The following is a 21949-nucleotide window of genomic DNA, read 5'->3' as shown; positions in this document are numbered from 1 at the left end:
ACAACAACTTTTGGCACACTGGCATAGGTTTCATTTTACTAAACCAGATGTTGCCCTTTGGTTGGGACTCTCTTTTGCAACACCACCAGCTCACTATACATTATCTTTGGCTTATCACATCAGTTTATAAACTAATTTGATGGCAACTTTTCTTTTATAGAACACTGTAACCATTGCTACATACCGGCTATAAGCCTGAAGCTTTCAGAGACCTCTTAACACAAAATTGGGACACCCAATGAGAGCTGATTGTAAGCATGGCTGATACAAATTATCCGATTAGTTTTATTCTTTATAAACACTTTGTTTTTCTCTATACTCCTTCGATAAACATTTCAATAAGGGTTACCTCCATTATCTGAGCAAGCAGTATCTATTAAAAAATACTCCACAGTTAATATTTGACCACTGTGCTCTCACTGTAATGAGCTAAATGTAATAAAATCAGTGTTTCCTCTCTTGGCGTCATGTGGTCATTCGTTTGGTGCAATTACCCGCCTTTTTTGCATAACACAATATTTACATGATGCTTCTAATGATAATATTAGGCCACTTTCGCCAGTGTTTGTGCTTTTGTTAGTAGAGCTAAAAGAGCTGGAAAAGAGAAATAAATTGAAATAATTACCCCTGATGAGTTATAATCATGAATATTTGATCAAAATAAAACCTTCTTCTCAGGAATGACTGTGGATGGTTTAATTGTTCACTAAAGCAGCATTTATATTCGTTTGTGTTATGAAAAATTAAACAAGGCAAAATTCATTAACTTTGCCATTTGTTTAATCTCACCTCTGTACTTTGTAAATAAAAAAATACATTACCTCTCCCTCTCTTTATAACACACACACACACACACACACACACACACACACACACACACACACACACACACACACACACACACACACACACACACACACACACACACACACACACACACAGAGCGTTGTCTAGAAACAATCTAACAAAGAAGGCAGATGAATATAAAGGCTGGATATCAGACTATTCATCACTGGATGATTACCGGCTGACAGCAGTAATTGAAAAACACTTATTGGAGGGTTGGGGAGGAGGGCTGCTTCAGTCCCATCACACAAAATAACCCTGTGAGGGTAAGAGCAGTCTAGAGGTGATGATAAATGGACACTTAAAAAAAAAAAAAAAAAAAAAAAAAAAGCAAGCTTCAGGTATGTCTGTGATTTTATTGCTTCTAAACATATAATTTTCATGACAAGTAAATTTTCACTCTGGCAGTGTACAAAAAGACCAATTTTTCAAAAAGGGGAGTTGATAAAATATCGATTCAACTATTTCAACTAAAACACACACAACTGAACCAAGGACTCAAATTACGAACTGCACAGAAAGATGGGTGACATTAGTACTGCCAAAATATTTAGAGCTCCCCCTACTGACAGCCTGGTGTAAAAGTCATGAAGCATAGATACTCAATGGTTGTTTTCAAAGCTGCCTTCTATGGTAGCAGTGATATAAACAAAACCAAAATTGGCATTATGTCACAAATTCTATGGATGTTGCACTGAAAGAAATGATAAGAAATCCTCAGTATGTTTTGTCTGTTTTATATTTTCTATGTTTATGTGTTGGAATGTAGACTAGAGTTATTACCTAAACTTCCAGTCACAGAGATAGTATTCAACTCACAACTATAAGTTGATGCTACAGATGCATTAAAAGAAGAAGAAAAATATATCTGAGCTGCAGCCTCTTTCCTGCTTGATCTACTGTCCTGTCCTCTTTAAATAAATACTACTAAAACACCTCAGTCTGAACCAACTCCAGGACCTAACTATAGCCTCATCTCCACTAAGCGATTTAGTTCAGGTTGTCTCGGCACGGCACGCATTTTATGGTGTTTCCACTGACCAATCCCAGGACAAATCCCTAAATAACAGAGACAAGCTGTCCCACTTTTTGGGACCTGTAGGGGTGCCAGACTAAACTGATCCATTCCTAGGAGGTGGAACAACAACACTGCAGTCCATTAATTAGTAGAAAGAATTTTTATTTACCTTGCATCTGAGGCTGTATTTGTACTTGCGGCGCTCAGTCTTCCCCGAAACAAATTTTGATAATGCTTTGAACTAAAGAGCCACATGTCAACCACAAAAGAGGCTTGTTGCATTTTTTTTCTCCATTTGATTTTGGCTGTGTCGCGCTGCTTTGCCTTCACGCTATTATTTAACTGGTGCAGCTATCGGCATCTAGCTTACACACCGCCAACCACAAGGGGGCACAGTTGGTTGTGGAAACGCAAACAGGACCGGGCTTAACCAAGCAAACCCGTATCGAATAGTCCTGATCTAAACCAGACTGCTTGGTGGAAACAGAGCTTATGAAAGTTCCTGCTAATCTGCCTGACGTCAGTGGACAACCACATCACAGAGAAGAGGTAGGCAATAGGGAAAAAATATCACATCACAATTTTATTGTTGCAAAATCACAATCAAGATTTAATCATGTTTTTTTAGATTTAATGCTACATCTCAAGGGGCTATCCTAAATGAATTCAAATTGAAACAATACTTAGATTATTCAGAATATTCTGCATGTCATTTAACAGAATTAAAAAATACCTATCAAAAAAAAAGTTCTAAATGGAAAAAAAGATAAAAGATCATTTATGGTTGTATTGTTCAAACACTTTTTCATTTAGTTAAGCACTTCAGCAAACTTGTGCCAAGTCAATTAAAATCAAACAAAAATGCTGATGTGCACAACGTCAAGCTCTTAGTTTTTAGTCACAGTCCTTTTGTTTTGCTTTGCTCAAAAGGAAATCAACTTGAACTCAACATTATGTAAGGTGCACACTTGCTACGTGACAGCTAGCTTATAAAGGTATCATATCAGTTTTGTGACTAACTAGTTTTTTGAGGTAGCACACTCATGTTATTAAAATCAAATAAATATTAAAAGAACTATGAACAGAACCAAATATCAAGAAAATCAGGTTTTAAACATGACTATCATATGCAAATGCTTCCTCTTGTTATAATGCACTTCAGACATGTAAACTCAACTTCACTTAAGCCAATTTTCATTAAAAGTTGAGCAAAATATTTTACTTCTAAAAAAAAAACACAAAAATGTGTGCAAAATGTGTTTGTTCACAGTGGAAAGGGAAATAAAGCAGTTCTTTTCGCATAAACTCACAGTTTTTTAGCCATATGGGGATCAGATTCTTTGACAGGTAAAATGCTACTGCTTCACATCTTTACAGTGCTTAGTTGTTTTGTCATACAAATCAACTACCTGTGTCAAAGTAGTTTGTTTTGGCTGTGTGGATAATGGTGTGGCTGCTGGTCTCCTTGTCTTTTGACTTTAGGCATACTGTTTCTGGGTGCTGTTTCTTCAGTTGGTTAAAAGGGTTTGTTGTGTTCGTCCAGAGTACGAACTCTTCTCTTTCCAAACTTTGCAAATGACTGTCATTTGTGATGTGTCACTTGGAGAATCAAAACGAGTTCCATATTATGGAGATAGAGTTTCTTTTGGGGACCACCTTGCCGCTTTCGCTTTCGTTCCCAGCCACGCTTTCAATAAAGGAGGGAGATAAACAAACCTAGACACTGCCTACAGTTGCTCTGACTGGTTCATTGGTGTGTCTGTTGTGCCGACACAAAGCAGATTCACAAATGGTGTGATTCGGCAGAGAAAATAAAATGTTGGATGCACCTGTGCATGGGCACACATACACATGGCACAGAAAGAATTGCAAGGGGTACAACGAGCACTACAGCCGGTTCTTCGATCTCCTTGCTTTGGCAGATCGTCATCACAGTCTTATCCTTTACAATCTAAGATCGTCACATCACACGCTCCTATCACAGAAGCTGGCAAAGTACGATTTTCTTTCCTTCTCTCTCCCTCTCTGTAATCATATCCCTGTAATAATATTTCACACCCTCCTCTCCTTACAGTACCATCAGACTCTGTTCCTGTGCCAACATATCTGTCAGGCCGCTGTTACTTAAGATGCCATCCATCTCTATGAGCCCGCTCCCTCTGATATTCAGCACAGCCAATACTTAACACTGCTTTTTAACCAACTAAGACATCATCATTACTTTGAGGGATAGGGTCTTCCTGGGGGGAGTTGTCCTCCTATTTCGTCCTTCCTTCACACATTCTTCTGTCCTCTCTCTGTCTCCCTCCTCTTGTGTCCCTCTCTCTGTCATCCTCATTTCTTTTATCTCTCTTGAGAGGGTTTGATCACTTCATGTCCTGTCCTTTGCGGTGTCTTGTCCTGTGTAATCAGGGTCTTGAACCATTACATGCCTGCAGTGTCCTGGTCCAGTCATATCTGTGTCTTCCTCTGTGTAATGTGTGCCCTTCATCATTTGCCCTCTATTGTCTTGTCATGCTACATCTTGTTCTTATCACAAGAAGCACTTATTGGAAAGTCAGCAGAATATGCACTCTGTAATATCAGCAGAGAGCGCCTGCAGACAAGAGCTGAGAGTCAGCAATCTGACAGAAAAGATGACCCCTGGGAGAAATTCTTCTTTAATGAATGGCAGATATGACTCTGTAGTGGAAATCACTGCATCAGCTCAAAATCTTTTTTGGAGACCACTGTCTATTATCAGCTTGTCACTGTAGCCACCCACAGTTGCATGTTAAAACATACAAAGAAAAAACCACATCCAGAAATACTCCTGATTTAAAGATGGACTGAGGTGAAGAGGAAAACTGTCCTGTAGTCCAACAAATCAAAATCTGGCATTCTTTTTGGAAACCATGGATGCTCACCATCCTTTGTACGTAGGAATTCCCTGTCTATCTATCAGAGCAAAGTTTAAAAGACAGAATACGTACAGGCTTGCATGAGAGAACTAACAGTAAGTAACAAGTAACAGTGAGCTTCTGTTTTTATGGATTGATAGTTTTAGAGGAAAATAATTTGAACAGAGCCAAATTTGAAAAAAAAAGAGGTTTGAGTAAAGACATTTGGAACAGACATCAAGAAACACATTTTATTCAAATGTTAATTTAGTTCGACATTCCTAATAACATTTAATCTGATGTTTTTTTCCTGACTGGGGTGAAACTCACCTTTCTGCACAGAAGTATGCACTGATGTCCTTGCAGATAAATTAGTGAGAACTGAGAACAGTGGTAGTGTTTATTACATTAAAATTGCTTATAAGATTTTGTTAAGTTTCACCATCACTGCACAGATCATGTTATGTGGAAAGCAAAAGGGTAAAAGCAGAAGTGCCCCACTTTTATTAAGTTTTAATCAGATTTAGACTGTTTTTATAATGAATCTGGGTGATGACATCTTTATCAGCTCCTTCACTAAACCATGGGGCCATAAAATTTAACAACTTTTTAGGGTTGGTTTGCAGATGTTACAGTTGAGGCCATTTTTTATTAGTCAAGGTACTGTTTATTGTGAAAATCTTTTATCAAAGATGAACCTCTTTTATGTTTGATTTACAGTTACACAAAAAGTTTGAGTAATAAATTTAAAGCAACTTTCAGGACATGACTCATGCTTGACGTTTGACGCCTGAGTGCCTAGTTTTGAGACTGAAGACAAATAATTGTGATTTTTGCAGTTAAGCAAAAAAAGCTTCGTATTGAAAATAAGCCCTGATATTTTTTCTTACTTTAAGTCTCTATTTTACTCACCTCTGTCCAAGTTTGTGGGTGTGTTTCTCCTTGACTCTGTCCCCGTCGGTGTCTCTGTCTGATCTGCATGTTGTAGATCATCTCGTCTCACCTCCCTCTCTGTCTGAGGGGAGCTGACAGAACACAGATGGCTGCTTTTGATCTGCCATAACGAGCATCTCCACGTCAAATTACACCGAGACGACAGGAGAAGAAGGAGACGCTGAAACACAAAACACAAACGATAAAAATAAATAAAGCAGCGGATAGATTTAGGGCTCAGGAACATGTGGCCCTGTGATCACAGCAAATGAGACCCTCATCATTTGATCACTTTATCAAAAGAGACGTCAGGGCTGGGGCTGGAGATGAAGAAGAAACAAAGAAATTTTAAGAAGCAGAGCATTGATGAAATGCTACGCAATCTGTTTCATTGGCCGTGGTGTAATTATGCCTCAAGGATTTGTAAGAAAGACAAAGGAAGGGAAAAACAAGTAGATTTATTGGATTTTGCATGCATCACAAGCACATAACCTTTTTTTAGACTTAAGGAGTCAGAAGGTGAATGAACCTATATGAAACTTTAGTCACATTTAAGACATATGGTGGCCAACATTCAACACAAACACTCTGAAAAACTTTTGGTTTTCAAACAGAAGATCCAAGAACATTTAAAGCCACCTTTCATATTCTATTTAGTTTTTCACTGTATGATGTTTATCATAGTGTGTTTATTATCCTCTGAACTTTTTTTTTCTTCAGTTGCACGGTGGTGCAGTGGTTCACATTTGAAGGTTCCTTGATCTTACCAGGTGCCTCAGGCTCATTTCTGAGTGGAGTTTGATACATGGGTTCTCTTTGGGTTGTCTGGCTTCTTCCAGCAGTTTGTGACGGTTAGGGATAGTTACTGAATCAGGTACTTTTCCAGGTACCAACCGAATTCTGTCGGAAGTACCTGGTACTGATTCGTGCAAAATCAAAAGTTACCATGTTTAGGTACCTAAATGCATCCTTGTGACTGTGAGAGTGTGGAAGAGTAGGCGATTTTACCATGATGGGCATGAACACAACATTGCAAGGTTAAATTTTGAAGAATAAATGTGCTAAATTGAAAAAATATATATATTTTTGTGTTGAACAAATTCATATTTTTTACAACATAAACACAAAAAGTACTGAAAATTGGTACCGTTGAGTGCCGGTACCAGGCATTGGTACCATATTGTTTAAATGTGAAAGGTACCCATCCTAGTGACAGTTGTGTGGCGTTTTTAGTCTCTACCAAGTAGCAACCCTTGGTCAAAAAAATATGAAGCCTATGTGGAAGTGCTTAAAACTGCAGTTCTCAAGACTCAACTTAAGTCATGCTGCTGAGATCCACAAAGAAAACAAACCAAAAAATAAACTTATTTACAGAAAGGGTTTGGTCTAAGTACCTTATTTTCAAAACATCAATACTGTATGGTGTGAATCTTTTTCATTGAGAAAAAAATGTTTTGTTTGTTTTTTTCAATATACAAAATTTTATTACAAAACAAAAAAAATCAGTCCCACATGAAAGTTTTCAAAGTTCATGTTAAAATTATGAGTTTTTGCAAAGCGGCAACCTCCGGTCTGGAAATATGAGACAATGCGGTAGTGCTAAAATCTGCAAGTATTCGCTTGGGGCTGGCTCCGGAAGTAGCGGAAGTCACATACACACCAAGCCAAAAAAAGCCATTTTCAAAGCAGAAATTAACCTATTTACAGCCTGGTTCAAAAAACGTCTCCGGTCTGAGCTGATAATTCTACTAATAGCACCCACTGTACGGGGGGTGAATTTTTTTCTAACTTGGCTGTTTGGAGGATATTAAGATCGCGAGCTCCCCCAATAAGAGGCACAGCTGAGGGTCACGTGACCAACAGGCGCCCTATGGCTGTAGGCGAAGCCCTTGCCACTACCAATGTGGCCGCTATAGGTGATGTGCTTAATTTTTTCATTTCAGGAACAGACAGGTGATGTCGGCGAGACTACTTCCATGTTTTATACAGTCTATGGTTTTTGCCCATTTAAGGGCAAAGCTGACTTGACTAAAATGTGGGCACCCTGTAGCTGTCTGCAAAGAGACTAAAGACCCACCTTTTTGCCTTATCGAAAATCAATGGTCGCTGTCAACAATGTCCTTCCAAACTTTGTATTAGGAACAAAAGCGTGACGTCACAGAGACTGGGTCCATATATTTTACAGTCTATGATCTCTATGTGTCATCCCTGTGAGAGGCTGGTGCACTGTCCAACCTTTGGCTTTGACCCCTAATTGGATTATTCTAAAGGCCGTGAGGGCTCTCTGGAAAAGCTGGTGTTTTTCCAGGACAAAAAATTTCGTACCCCATGAGCACTAGCACAAACTGTCATAATGACGTGACTCTTGGTTGGGCGTGCTTTTGTATTGAAGCAAATGAATGGAGAGGATGTCTTCTTTTTGACACTATGTTGCTTTGAAATCAGTCTGGTCCTTGCAACCTAGACGGGGACCAGACTGAGAAACAGCATATAGAAATAACCTACTTCGGCATTGATATCATCACAATCATTTTAGAAAATGAACTACATTTAGGCATACATCTAGAATTGAGAATTTTTCCAAATCACTTAAAAAGTTGTCATAGGGACTTCTGTGGTAAGCGATTAAGACAACCGATTTATGGATAAAATATATGGTACGACTGTGACACAGCTGTGCACAGCACTTAGACAAAGAAGAAGAAAACCTTCCCCTCATTTTGGGTATTTATTCCCAGAATGAAGAGCAAATTAGATGGTGATGACTTTAAGATTATTAATACTGAAAAGAAATTCCCTGATTTAGCTCTCAGCGAGAATCCCAGTTTGCCTCCTTCCTCTCCCATTACACTAAGCACAATCCTGTTTCTGCTCTGTGCCTCCCTCTTTCCCTCTGTGCATGAATATGGAGTTATGGTCCTTCCCAAAGCTTGGCTCAGGTCACTGTCACACTGTTAAGGAGCAGCCATTTGAAAACATGGTCAATATAACCTCCTCTCCTCCCCCCTCTCCCTCCTTTCCTCCTTCCCTCTCTCTGTCAGGCTGTTGGCAGATCGTGGGAGGTGCTAATGGAAAAGCTCCCGCTCCTGTTCCTCTTGTTCACCACACTAATGTGAAAGGCACCATCCATGTTACAGCTGTGTGTTGCCATGACCAGGCCGGCCTGTCATAGTCCGCTGGTCACCGAGCTAATGGGCCGACCACGGAGGAGAGAGGAGGCGGGAGAGGCTGGAGCAGATGGAGGGGAGAGAAGTGTTGGCGGGAACAGAAAAAGAAGAAAGACCCTTCAGCTTGGGTGCAGATCTCACTGGTATGAACAATAAAAGAAGAACTTTACCTTTACATTTACAGACAATAATAAAGTTTCTTTTTCTGATGCCATGAGGTGCTGAAGAGTAGGTCGCATCATACTCTCTGACATATTTTATGACTTAGATAAAGTTAAAATGATCTCAGCAAACAAAAGCAATACCCCCAATGTGGTGTAACACTTGTACCATGATCAGGTTACCGAATAAGAACACAGCATGTCTCAAAAGAGTGAAACAGAGCCATAAAATAAAGCAGTTGTCAATAACACACATTCAAAGCTTTACAGAATGAAAAGTGTTGAAAATTAAGAATAATAATCCCAACTTTAAGTTGATTTACATGAAGGCAGGTCGTCATCGAGATAAAAGCAAATAATCATTTTATTGTACTGAGGTAATGTGTTTCATTCATTGTGATACTACTATGAGCCTAAAAGTATGTTGAGGTGTTTGAGAGACTCTGTAAGACTGTAACTTTGTGTACCTTCCATGTTTTCATACAGGAAGCTGCCAGAGTCTGACAGCACTTGTTGTTTCTTTTGCATATTTCTGAGTAAACATGAACATGGGAAGCTTCAACCTGTCATCAGCTTTGAGGTCTCCAACATACACTAACACACAAAAACAACAGTAACATCAGAAAACTTGCAGCAGTAACTGTAAACAAGACAAGTCTGTCCTCTATCCTCTCTTTTTTTCCCTAACTGGACTACAGCTTCAAACAAGCTGCTCTGAGTTTGTCACAAACTGAAACACTACCAGACTCAAGCCCACCACTGTATATTTATGTATGTGTGTGTGGTGCACCTGTGTGTGTTACTTCATGTGTTGTCTTGCCCCTCATCACAGGTAGTGGAGACAGTGGTCTCCCTTAACAATACTCCACACACACTCTCTCCTGTTGGAGCAAACACTGAACAAACAAGTCTCAGTTTGTCAGAAACGAACAGAACAGCAGAGTTAAACAACACCAAACCAAACCAAACCACAACAAGCTAAACTACAACATTAAATCAGCTTCACTACACCTGAGGTTATACCTGGAGAAAGTTAACAAGCTTTGCTACAACTCAGAGAAAGTAGCTCACACTGGAGTTATCCCTTCGTTTACACTGAACCAATCAATGTCAAAATCAAGGCAATGGATGTTTTATGATTTTGACATCTCTTCACAAAAGTTATGGGAAAACAAACTTCACTTCCTGGTTTAAGTTCATATTGTTTCTGTGACAGCCAAAAAAATATATATATCATGTGTGAATGACACCAAAAACGTCTTCCATGTGACCCTCCCTGACGCAGCAGGATCAACTTTATCAGTATTTTAGTAACCCTCATGTTTTAGTTGTTTCATGCCAAATGTCCTGCTGTTTTCTGCCCAAGATGACCATTACAATAGATAGATAGATAGATAGATAGATAGATAGATAGATAGATAGATAGATAGATAGATAGATAGATAGATAGATAGATAGATAGATAGATAGATAGATAGATAGATAGATAGATAGATAGATAGATAGATAGATCATAAGAAATAATCAGATAGCATTGGGTCAAAATAACTTAGGACATTTGTTTTGAAACCATTTAAGATTTTTAAAAATTCATATAAAGAATACATTCAATACATTCAAGAACAACTAATAAGAACAATAACGAAATTGTTAGTCCATATATGTATATGTATATATATATATATATAAAGTACATCTGATGGACAACAATTTCATTATTGTTCTCATTAGTTGTTCTTGAATGTATTGAATGTATGTGAATTTTTAAAAATCTTAAATGGTTTCAAAACAAATGTCCTAAGTTATTTTATTTTAAGGAGGAGTTATTTTAAGGAGGGGAAGCTCATTTTTTTCCGGCCAACATTATAAATTTATTTATTTAAACGTAAATTCTACCCTCAGTGCCAGCTTGTAAGACTACAACAGGCTGTAAGTGTGAGTTACAGGTGGAGAAGCTCCGCAGCTGTAGCTGTAGCTGCTTATTGGTGAAAAGAGAGAGAATCTTTAAACACAACGCTCGTCGTTTTTAAGAAAGGTAAACTCGCTGGGGATCGATAAAGCCTCCAGATCAGTTCAGAACAAGTAAAAGAAGAACTCAGAAGATGTTATTCTTCAAGATCACTGACTGGCTCATTTCACTGTCAATCAAAAAGGGATTCGGCCTCAGGCAGATCATCCAGTCATCATGCAGAAGCCCAGCGTCCAGGCCAGCTACTGCCTCCTAGACCCCCAGAGACGCTGAGCGTATGATGGGCAGGACAAAGCCCAGCGTTTATCCAATGACCGTCCAGTTTCCACAGTGGAACAACCCACTGTACGCTTCCCCGCTGAAGTCAGAAGACGCTCAGCGTCCAGCCGTGTTAAAGCGCTGAGACGCTGCGGGGATGAATGAGAAGGAGGTCGAGCCAGTTACCTGTGATAGGAGCTGATTCTGAACAAAAGATGAAGGAATTCTAGCGAATATTTTGTCAATGAAATGTACACACAGCAGAACATATCACCACTTTTTTGGGGACATTTTAGGGGAAGCTGAGCTTCCCTTGCAGTCCTAGAGCAATCGCCACTGGTATATATATATATATATATATATATATATATATATATATTAGAAAAGTAAATTTGATCAAAAAAATTTGATTGAAGTTGCTCCTGTTGAAGAAAGACTCTACTGGACAAATGTTACCAAGGAAACAAAGGTGTGTGTGGTTTCATGCAAACACCAAAAGAGCAGAAAAGCGACTGCCATTTGTATGTTACCTGTTACTGCAGAAAGGTTTTGTAGAGTGAAATGAATGAGAGACAGAAAGAGGGATGGGGGCAGAGGACAGAGAAGGTGGCGCAGCTGTTTAAAGCCTAGTCACTTAAATAGTATAAAACAACCCCTTTTTTCAAAATGAACTTCCCAGGAACAAAAATAGTCTTATGTTCGTAACAAAATGATAACTATGTTTTTTGAAAAACAAAACTTTCAGACTTGACCAAAACACAACATAAAGGGTTAAAATATTGTTAGACAACAAAAGAAAACAAAAACAAAGCTGCCTTGGAACAGGTCAACTCACTGACTCAGTTTGTACAAATTTGCCAGCACTTCAAATTTTACCAAGGTCAAAAATCTTTCAGACTTCATGTGAACAGGAGTGAGTTCAGTCAAAAGTTCCAGTGGCAAAGTGGATAATGTCTGAGCTATGGGGCTCAAACAGCAGCTCAGGAGGCCAAGGTGTGTTAGCTTCTGGCTCTGTGGAGCTCTAACTCAGATGCCTTTTCCTTCTCTCATCATTGTAGGTATTTTTTATTTATTGTGTTCAATCTGCAGCAGATATGTTCTATAATAATCCTTTAATAATAGGCAGGTCATGGTGTCGGGCTTTTTGGCCTCAAGGTGGAAAACTTCAATAGAGAGCAATCAGATTTGAGCCTCAGATTCAGGTGTTCACCGCTTTTAAAAGGTTTGCATTAGTCTGCTATAACACCAAACCCACACACACACATACACACACAGAATATCAGGTGTGAAGCTGTTTCTGTCCATCATACACACTCCATTGTTGTTAGTTTCTCTCTCCTCCTCTTCTACCTGCAGTCTCCTCTCTCTGTCACTCTCTCTGTCTCTCTGACAATTGCGTTATTTGGCCTTATCGAGGAATATGAAACAGCGTGGCGCGACATCTCTGCGCTGAGCCCCAACAGATATGCCAATTCATTTCTCAGACGGCGATTTGACAAGCTAGACTGCTCCTCTTGAAAGACATCATTCAAGCGCGCAGCCGCCGCCACCGATCCCCACTCCCTTCCTCTCATTCTCCCTTTTCTCTAACTCTCTCCTCCTCCACCTTCTCCATGCCTCTCCCTCCTTTATTCTTCTTTCTGTATTCCATCTCCCTCTCTCCGCTGCAATCTGTAGAGCTGCGACTCTTAAGATTGAAAAGGGTTCTCAGGCCGACAAAAAGCCTGGAAGAGAAAAAACATACCCCCTCCTCCATTCCCCTCCCTCTATCACACTCCTTCATGGGAAAAAAGGCTAAAGTATTGGAAATATAAAATGATGGGCTGGTGGAGGGAGGCGAGCAGGTGATAACATTGTGGATATTAAGGGTGAAGATGAAGAAAGAGAGGGAGCAGTGTGGAGGAGAGACAGGGAAGAAATAAGAAGAAGGGGAGGAGGAGGAGGAAGAGAAAAAGAGGAGATTGGAGCCCTAAGCTGCGGGTGTTTGAGGGGATGACACAGCCACTAATACAAGTGTTTAAATATTTGATGCAGGGAGGGATAAAGCGGGATCGTCTCGCCGCGGAATTGAGTGTCAAGACGAGAATCTATTAGAGAATCTTTCTGTGAGTGCACGCATGTGTGTGTGTGTGTGTGTGTGTGTGTGTGTGTGTGAACACAAGGCATATTTGACAGTGTGACAGAGCAGTGCAAAGCCAATTCAACCCCCAAACCCTGTTTCCTCCTCCTCCTCCACCACAAACCCACCTTCTCTCCACTTAAATGTTTTTCTGCCGTGCTTCGGTACACGCTGATTATCACGTCTTTTGGAATGGAGGTTTTTGGTCAAGGAGCGAGACGGACAGCGGGTAAGAAAGAGACTGAGAGGCAGAGAGTGCAATGGAGGGAAATAAGAAACAGGCCTTTTTAGGGAGACACAATACAGTCAGGATGAAAGTGAATCAGAAACATTCAGGCTGTGTTTGAAGTCACTGAGGATTTTCTACATTTAATCTCACTGGGCCAATGTTTATTTTATGAATGGTCAAGCCATTCTTGACCCTTTAAGATCTAAACCTCAAAGGGTGTGTGTCTCAAAGTGATAAACTCATGTCTCCTCTCTCCTCTGCGGCACCAGATGTACTTTCTGAGTTTATGAAAACTGTCCAAAAGGGATAATTGTGCTTATAAGAGAGTGAAGGTAGTAGACTGAGCGAAGGAGCTATGATCAAGGAAACACAAGAGCTGTCTTTTACTGACAGACATGCTGCCATATGGAATATCCCTCTCTGATTGGATGCTGCAGTGTCTCCAACTTCTCTACATGACACTTCACAATCACAATGGAGATTAATGAAAGAGAAAAGATGAGCTAAAAACAGGCACAGAGGAACCGTTGAGAAACTGATCATAAATCTGGTAATAAAGAGTTTGTTGTAAGTTTGAAGCACAGAACACTGAATAGAACATCATCATCATTGCTTAATGAACTGAACTACAATGCTGGTCAGAGACTGGTGGAGATCGGTAAATTAAAGCCCTGTTGATTTTGAATCTTTATCTTGTCCAGAGTCTTATGAAAGTTTTGACGTTTTGTGTAATCTTAGATTGTTGCCAAGATATAATGAGAGACACCTGAAGACTTATTTGTTTTAGGGTATTGCGGAGATGATGAAGTGGCCTAAGTCTGGTCACACATTGATGCTGCAGTGTGCAGGAGGCTTATTTGGATATATCGACAGGTAATTGCCAAAACTATAAACTTGCAAAAATCTGCAGTATTAGATTCTTACAAAATCATTCTAGAAGCTTAGTATCAATGTTTTCATATATGGAGAAAGGATGATAAACAAACTCATCTGGAGTTTTCCAGTGAGCATACCTGGCACTCTGAGCGCTGGTGTTCCATGTGAAGCACAGACTGTTTAGAAATTCTGTGCTGGAAAACATTGCCCAACATATTGATGACAAACAGATAAGAACTGTGACTGAGGCTGCAGCACTCCCTGGTGACTATGTGCTGATGCATGGACACTTCTGCGATGAATTACAAATTGGCCTTGTTAGTTTAGGATGGCATGCCGAGTCAGGTGGGTTGAGATACTTTCCTTTGGATTAATCATCAATTCTACAAGTCTTCTACAAGAACGGTCACTGGGAAAAAGTGTATTTTACGCTCAAAGCAAGGTCTATGAGTGGGCCTGGATCCGCCAAACAGGGCTTGTCATGCTGTGTTGATACCGAATGTACCAATAGTGAAGCGCAAAGGTGGTCCTGAAAGGGGGTGGTTCCTGTCTGTTTGCCTGAGTGTTAAAAAAACTCCACACGGCATCAGTTTATCATGCCCAAAGTCAGGGAAAGTTAGAACGTTGAAATCATTAGTGTGTTCGTGTTGTGCGCAGAATGGTAGAGACTGGGAGGGGGGGTTGCCTGGTCCTGGTCAATAACCTCACTGGTGGCGTCCACCCTCGGTGTAGCATCATTTCAATGTTGGATTGATGATGTTGGGTGTTACCTCTATGTTTTAGGGAGAGTTTGTCTGTGAACAACATAACTCAAAAACTAATGAACCGATCTTGGTAAAATTTTCAAGAAATGTTCATAATGGGATAAAGTAGTAATGATTACATTTGAGAGGTGATCTGAATCACCGTCTGGATCCAGGATTTTTTAAAGGATTCTTTATCATTGTGAGATAGGGCCAGTTTCACCATATGTGTATATAACTCCACAATAAATGGTCAGATTATTTTGAAAAATAATACAAGACAAGGTCACGATAATTTCTGACACATGTAAAAGTACTGGCAATATTTTGGATACTAAGATCCGGAATATGAAATGTGTACTGAGTCATCATAATTTCAACACTGTCAGGTCACAAATTATCATACAACTAACTAACACCAAATTGTAGCAGACAGTCTGCCGAAAAAGACTTTAACATTAAAGTAGGACTAAAGTGTTGCGTGGCAATCACAATATGCTTGGTGAAGGTCTGCGCTCTCTGGGTGCTTTTCTAGTTTATGAATGGAATATCTAAGCATTTAAAAAATTGTGGAAGTCCATATGCTTCTGTTTGTTGTAAGGCTACCAATCTACCTCCCACTATTCTGTGATTGAGGGCTTGTGGCCTGGTCAGCAGTGAAACAGAGCCACCGTCCATCCTGTGTGTGTGTGTGTGTGTGTGTGTCTGTGTGTGTGTGCGTGTGTGTGTGTGTGTGTGTAAGAGAGAGAGTGAGTGTGTGTTCTTTTTAGCTGTCTAGACGGGGCCGAGTGCCACTTTAACCTGTGTGTAATGAGGGCATGGTGGAACATTGTTAGGGAATAAAGCTTGTTACTTTTAGCCCAAACACACTCACCACACCAGATTCACACACACACACACACACACACACACACACACACACACACACACACACACACACACACACACACACACACACACACACACACACACACACTTCATCCAAACAAGCCTTAGCTAACACTGGGTCAGGGTTGACCAACACCATTGACTCCAATTTCATCTTGCCCTGGAGCTCAAACGTAGGCCTGCTTGTTTTCTTTCTCTCTTTTGTTGCACTAAAACTAATGGCTGTACACAGAGTTTAGGGATGTGACAAGAAAACACACAAGGATAAATAAAGGCTTTAGAAGTTATCCAAAACCTGATTATTTTGTTCAGAACCAAGAACCAGAGCAGTTATATGACATAATTGAGTCAAGTGACAACCCACATCATGATTTAGACTCAAAGCTACATAAAGCATCTCCGTGAATCTTGATTTAAAGAAAAAGAAACAGCCATGAAAAACACAATAGAATCAGAAGGCATTGACAAATCATTAAAGGTGTTATATACTTCAAGCCTGTTTCTGGGGATCGTGAATGACCTCTGGTTATCTTTAAAATAATACAATTCAAAAGATGTGGATATGGTATGGTGCTCTTTATCTTTTTCGATTACTAATGCACTGTCACGGCAACACTGAAGATGCTGCAGTTGTGTATTATTAATCCATGGAGATTTGGCTGATGGCATAAAATGGAAAAAATGATTATTTACCCGGTTGAATGTTTCTTGATTAAGTTGTGACAACTTTTTTTAACCCAAGTACAAAATTAGGAGAAAAAAAAAGAAATGTGTGATCTCTCCCCAGAACAAAATGTTACTCTGAAGCTTTAAGACCTTAGTGAAGACTTGAGTATTTAACTCATCCTCTCTTCAGCCAGTGTTTGAAATGGGTGCTGTGTTATGCTTTCTGTGTGAATGTAACGTAAATGAAGCATATGAGATCAGCAAGAGAATGTGTAAGGGTTTTATGCTTTTTACCATCCCGTGCGGCGTCCATTGGTGTCCATTCCCAAACTGCAGGGGGGTGTATCACAAACGTATGTCCACCGGAGTACTAAACGAGAGTCGAACAAGTTTGGCTTTGTTTACAACACATTCACATATCTGTCCTGGAATTTTTCCAGGTTCTTTGAATCAATTCCTCTTCTCTGCCGACAGTGGCCAAAATTTTAAGCCATGAATTATTTACCACTTGGTTATCACTGGGATCTCTGTGTGAAGAGTCACAAAGATAACTGTGTTTCAGGACTCCAACCACTTCTGCCATCTTCTCCATGCATTTCTGCCCAGCAGGTTAAATTTTTTTGAGTGTGCCCAGCATGCAAAGGACTGCGAAGGGGCATAGGCAGAAAAATAACGTCATTCATCCACACAAAGCCGCACATGTATTTGTTAATAATCCGCGCTTTAAAATCAGGTTTATAGCACCAAAATGTATTATTTCTCAGTATTCATAATCCATTTGGATTTTTCGCAGACAAAAATCCACCATGTAGACCAAATGTCCCTTTTAAGACTCGAAGCCAGCCAGCAAAGTTTAGCAGTGAGAGGTGAGTTTACCAAGTAAGAAGCAAGTGATGGTCTTAACAGCAAAACAGGGCTGAACTAAGCAGCAACCTCTGGTCTAAGACTATGAGATAATGTGGAACTGCTAAAATCTGCTGTTTCTTGAGTGTCCACTTGAGGCTGGCTCCGAAAGTACCAGAGGTCCTGTACAGGAAGCCAAAAAAAGCAGTTTCAAAGCAGAAATTAACCTATTCACAGGCTGGTTCAAAAAACATCTCCTGTCTGAGTCATTAATTTTACTATCAGCACCCATTGTATAGGGGGTACATTTTTTTCTTACTCGACAGTTCAGAGGATATCAAGATCCAGAGCTCCTCCAATCAGAGGCACAGCTCAGGGTCACATGACCGACAAGTGCCCTATTGCTGTACGCAAAGCCCTTGCTACTATCAATATGGCCGCAATAGTGGATGTGCTTCATTTTCCATTTCAAAAACAGACAGGTGACATCAGGGAGACTACGTCCATGTTTTATACAGTCTATGGGCTAAACATAAGAGTAATAGAACATGGGTTAAAACACAGGTGAAGTTTTTTGTGATAATGTGAAGTGTGAACTTTTAAGGTTCAACCCTGCCAACAGTAAAATTCTAAAACACAAAACAAAACAAATGGAGGTCTTTTTGTTCAGTGAACCAGCTGATGGAATAAGATACACACACCAAATGCACACACTGAACCTGACTTAATAATGCACCTAGTGAGTAAGCTGCACAATGTGTGTGTAGCATCCAGATCAGACACCCTGTGACATTCCCCCTGCCCCCCTACACACACACACACACACACACATACACACACACACACACACACACACACACACACACACACACACAAGCATGCAAACCCTCACGCATGGCAGCCATCCACCCTTCTCCTACCACACACACACACCTCCCCCTCATCCAGCCTGTAGACAGTGATTCTATGTTCCATGTCGCCACCCTGTCTTGTCACATTTCCTTCTTGTCTGCCACAGTCTCTCTCTCTCTTTCTCTCTCTCCATCTCCTCTTTGTACTCTCTCTCTCTCTACTCTCCCTCTCTTCTCCCATCCCTCCATCCAATCAATACCTGCTGGCACTTCCTTCCACAGCTCAGGAAAAAACAATTAAAAGCCATCGATCTGCGCACACACTCACACATGGACGTGCAAGAACAAACACACACACACACTCTTGGACACACACACACACACATACGCAGACACACGCTCGTCCATGAATATGCAAGTGGGTCTCCTTGACCTTCAAAGACAGGGAAAGCCAGGTGACTTCATTCTTCATGGGACTGCCACTGGATATGTCTGTCGCCACCTCTCACACACACACACACACATATTGACTAGAGGAAATGTACGTACAAACTTAAGTGTGTCTATGGGTGCACAACTGAATATTTTATCATATGGTGTACGCACGCACAAACACACACAGACTTTGGTGCATACATGTTACTTAGATTTGAAAAGACAGCTTGGAGTATCTACACATATGAAACAACTGAAAATGTCGCTTAAATTTGTAACATAGTTTAGGAGAAATAATCTAAATTTAAGTCATGACTTGTTTCACAGATGGAGAAATGACAGAGTAATAATTCTCAGATTTATCTCAACACTTGCTGCAAGTATGCAGGTAAAACTCAACAAACGCTGCATTTCCACCAAGCAGTCCCATTCGGTTCTGTACGGTTTGATACAGTTAAGCCTGATCCCGTTTGCGTTTCCACAGCAAAACTGTGGCCTCTCGTGGTAGGCGGTGTATACGCCAGATGCCTCAAGCCACAGATGTTAAAAAATGGCGTGACACCGTAGCAGCGCGACACAGTGTACCCCAAATGCCCAAATAATAAGAAAAATACAACACAGTAAACAAAGAGCGCAGATGGATGACATGCAGCAGTAGTCTGTGTCTGTGTGCCGCCAGGAGAAATGCAGCCGCTGTCGGGGTAAGTGACGATTCTTTTGACCAATCAACAGTCTGCAGTGTGTTGCTCCACCTTCCGAGAGTGGATCGGTTCAGTCTGGCACCCATACAAAAGGGTCCAAAAAGTGGGACGGCTCGTTTCGGTTATTTGGGGATCTGTCCCGGGATAAGTCAGTGGAAACCTCACAAAATGTGCGCCATACCGAGATGAACTGAACCGGTCTGCTTGGTGGAAGCGGGGCTAAGGAAGTTATTAAGTTTAGGATGGGCTTCGGGTCATGGCGCTGAGCACCAGGTGTATCTTTAAAGTTTACACTGTGATCTACATAAGAGCAAAACAGCAGGGCATCTGATGGATCAGTCTAAAAGCAGCTGGACAGACTATGAACATGTCTGTTAGTCTATTTTTCAACTTCAATCTCATTGACATGACATCTTATTTCTCAAATACCAGACTGAGACTTTAACCAAAAACAGCATGGTATGCCTTTGTTGTGACTCCAGATGTGACAAGAGAAGGAGGACAAAAAATGAAATGTATGTATCATCACTTCCTTCAAAGCACAACCACAACATCTAAGCCAAGCATCCAGCAGTGTGCTCGAAAGACCCGATAGCGGAGACGGTCAGAGCTGCTGTCCCTGCAGCAGGAGAATGGACAGCGGGGCGCATCGGAGGACATGAAGCGCGTCACCGTGTGGGCCAGCTCCCGATTTAATCTGTTCCTTTGTCATCAATAGGAGTACAAAATTAAGAGACAGTTACACAGCTGGCTTATCCATTCAGAATACTTTTGATCCACCTGCACTCCTGGTTCGTCATTGCCAAATAGCAGAACCTTTGGTGATATACTGTATACTCTCCCGGTGTCTCTGCCTCATCCTCCTCACAATAATGTACTCCATCTTTTTAGAGCACGTTAAAAGTAACGACTAAAACAGAGAAATATGGGAAATCATGGGTAAATCCTGAGTGACATACATTTGTTTTTTCTCTTTTTTCTTCGTCTTTTCTCTCCCTCTTTTCTTTGAATTAAATGAAATGAGAGAAGCCAGATATATACTCAGTATCAGATGTTAAGGCTGTTTATTGTTTAATTGTAAGATGTGCATCAAACTTCCAGCTGCCGTCAGGTTAACTTTCCATTATGACAAACGGCTTAAATCTGACATCAGATGCGAGGGAACAGTTAATATAGATATAAATGTATATGCTGGTTCAGACAGTTACATTAAATAGTGATTGCTGTGATTGTTTACTGCATTAAAATGTGCCTGACACTCTGGAAACCTGCCTCTGAGGCTTTGTTGACATGTGCGCACATGTGGGCCTGTCACCAAATTATAGCTGCGGAGGGTGCGCTCCGCTTTGCACCGAGGTTGGAGCTGGTGAGCTTTCAGCGCACTTTCTGCACTGTTTTTGGCACGAAATTGTCACTGTGCCAACATGAATCTGCTGACACCTCCCCCTGGTGCGCCATCAACTCCCCCTGGCGCGCCGTCACACCCATCTCTGTGCAGACGGCCTACCAAATTGTCAAATTGGCAGTGCACGGCGGTGCGCAGCACGAAATTAACACTGCGCAGGGTGCACCAGGCTTGCGCCCCCTGCGCTGCGCCACAAAATTAGAGCCCATAATGTTAATAAAAATATTAATACAAAAAAAATTAGTGTTAGAATCGAAAGAATGGGACACTTCATATGATCCAAGCCAGGTCAGGGAAACAAATAAGGTAAACAAAATTTCAGCAAGAATCAAGAAAATCTAGGTTCAGTGTCTGCCAAGACACGAGGGGGGCACAGGCCAGTGTTCTCCCAAGTCAGGATAAATGGTGAGGGTGGTGTCTTGAAGGTCATTTAATGTAGAGCTCAATATGGTACACACACCGAAAACGAGTGATTGGCTGTGGGGACCCCAAAAAGGGAAAAGCTCCCATCACCTATCACACTTCATCTGTAAAAGAGGTGTAGTGAGGAACAGGAGGGTGAAGTGGTCTCGTCACTGAGCTGGCAGTGAAGATAAAAACCAAACATCATCAGAGTAAAACTGGAAGCTAGCAGGACAAAAAAAAAAAACTTTTGGTGAATTTATGGGAAGCTTCTGCTGTTTGTTTGCACTGATCACTTATTTCCCTTCAGGAGTTTTATAACAAAGTGTAAAAACACACACCTGCAGCCCCAATTTAGACCAGTTTGTCCCCTTTTAAGGGTAGAATCATGGCTAGAGAAATGTAGGAAAGAGAAATGGATAAATGAAGGGCTGAATAAAAAGTAGATTAGTGAGAGGAAGAGAGAAAGAAAGAAAAACGGAAAGGAAGAAAGCATCAGAGGTAAGAGGAGGGGGGAAGTAATAGAGAGGGACAGCAGTCACACTCTGGCTGTTGCTCAA

The 21949-nt window shown here is 40.7% G+C and overlaps 1 protein-coding gene across 1 annotated transcript in view; it reads right to left on the bottom strand.

The window, feature by feature from the left end:
- LOC141804257 (E3 ubiquitin-protein ligase Rnf220-like) overlaps window positions 1-21949 on the bottom strand; it is a 167193-nt gene that overhangs the window by 52814 nt on the left and 92430 nt on the right. Inside the window, exon 3 of the mRNA XM_074688600.1 lies at window positions 5656-5857. The gene's annotated coding sequence lies outside the window, so the exon portion shown is untranslated. The remainder of the gene's footprint in view (window positions 1-5655; window positions 5858-21949) is intronic.

This window comes from Halichoeres trimaculatus, unplaced genomic scaffold, assembly GCF_033239565.1.
Source record: "Halichoeres trimaculatus isolate MK-OKI-2021-1 unplaced genomic scaffold, fHalTri1.1 fHalTri1_scaffold_15, whole genome shotgun sequence".
Taxonomy (NCBI): domain Eukaryota; kingdom Metazoa; phylum Chordata; class Actinopteri; order Labriformes; family Labridae; genus Halichoeres; species Halichoeres trimaculatus.
Note: the sequence above shows the minus strand (reverse complement) of the source record. Positions and strands in the feature narration are given on the sequence as shown.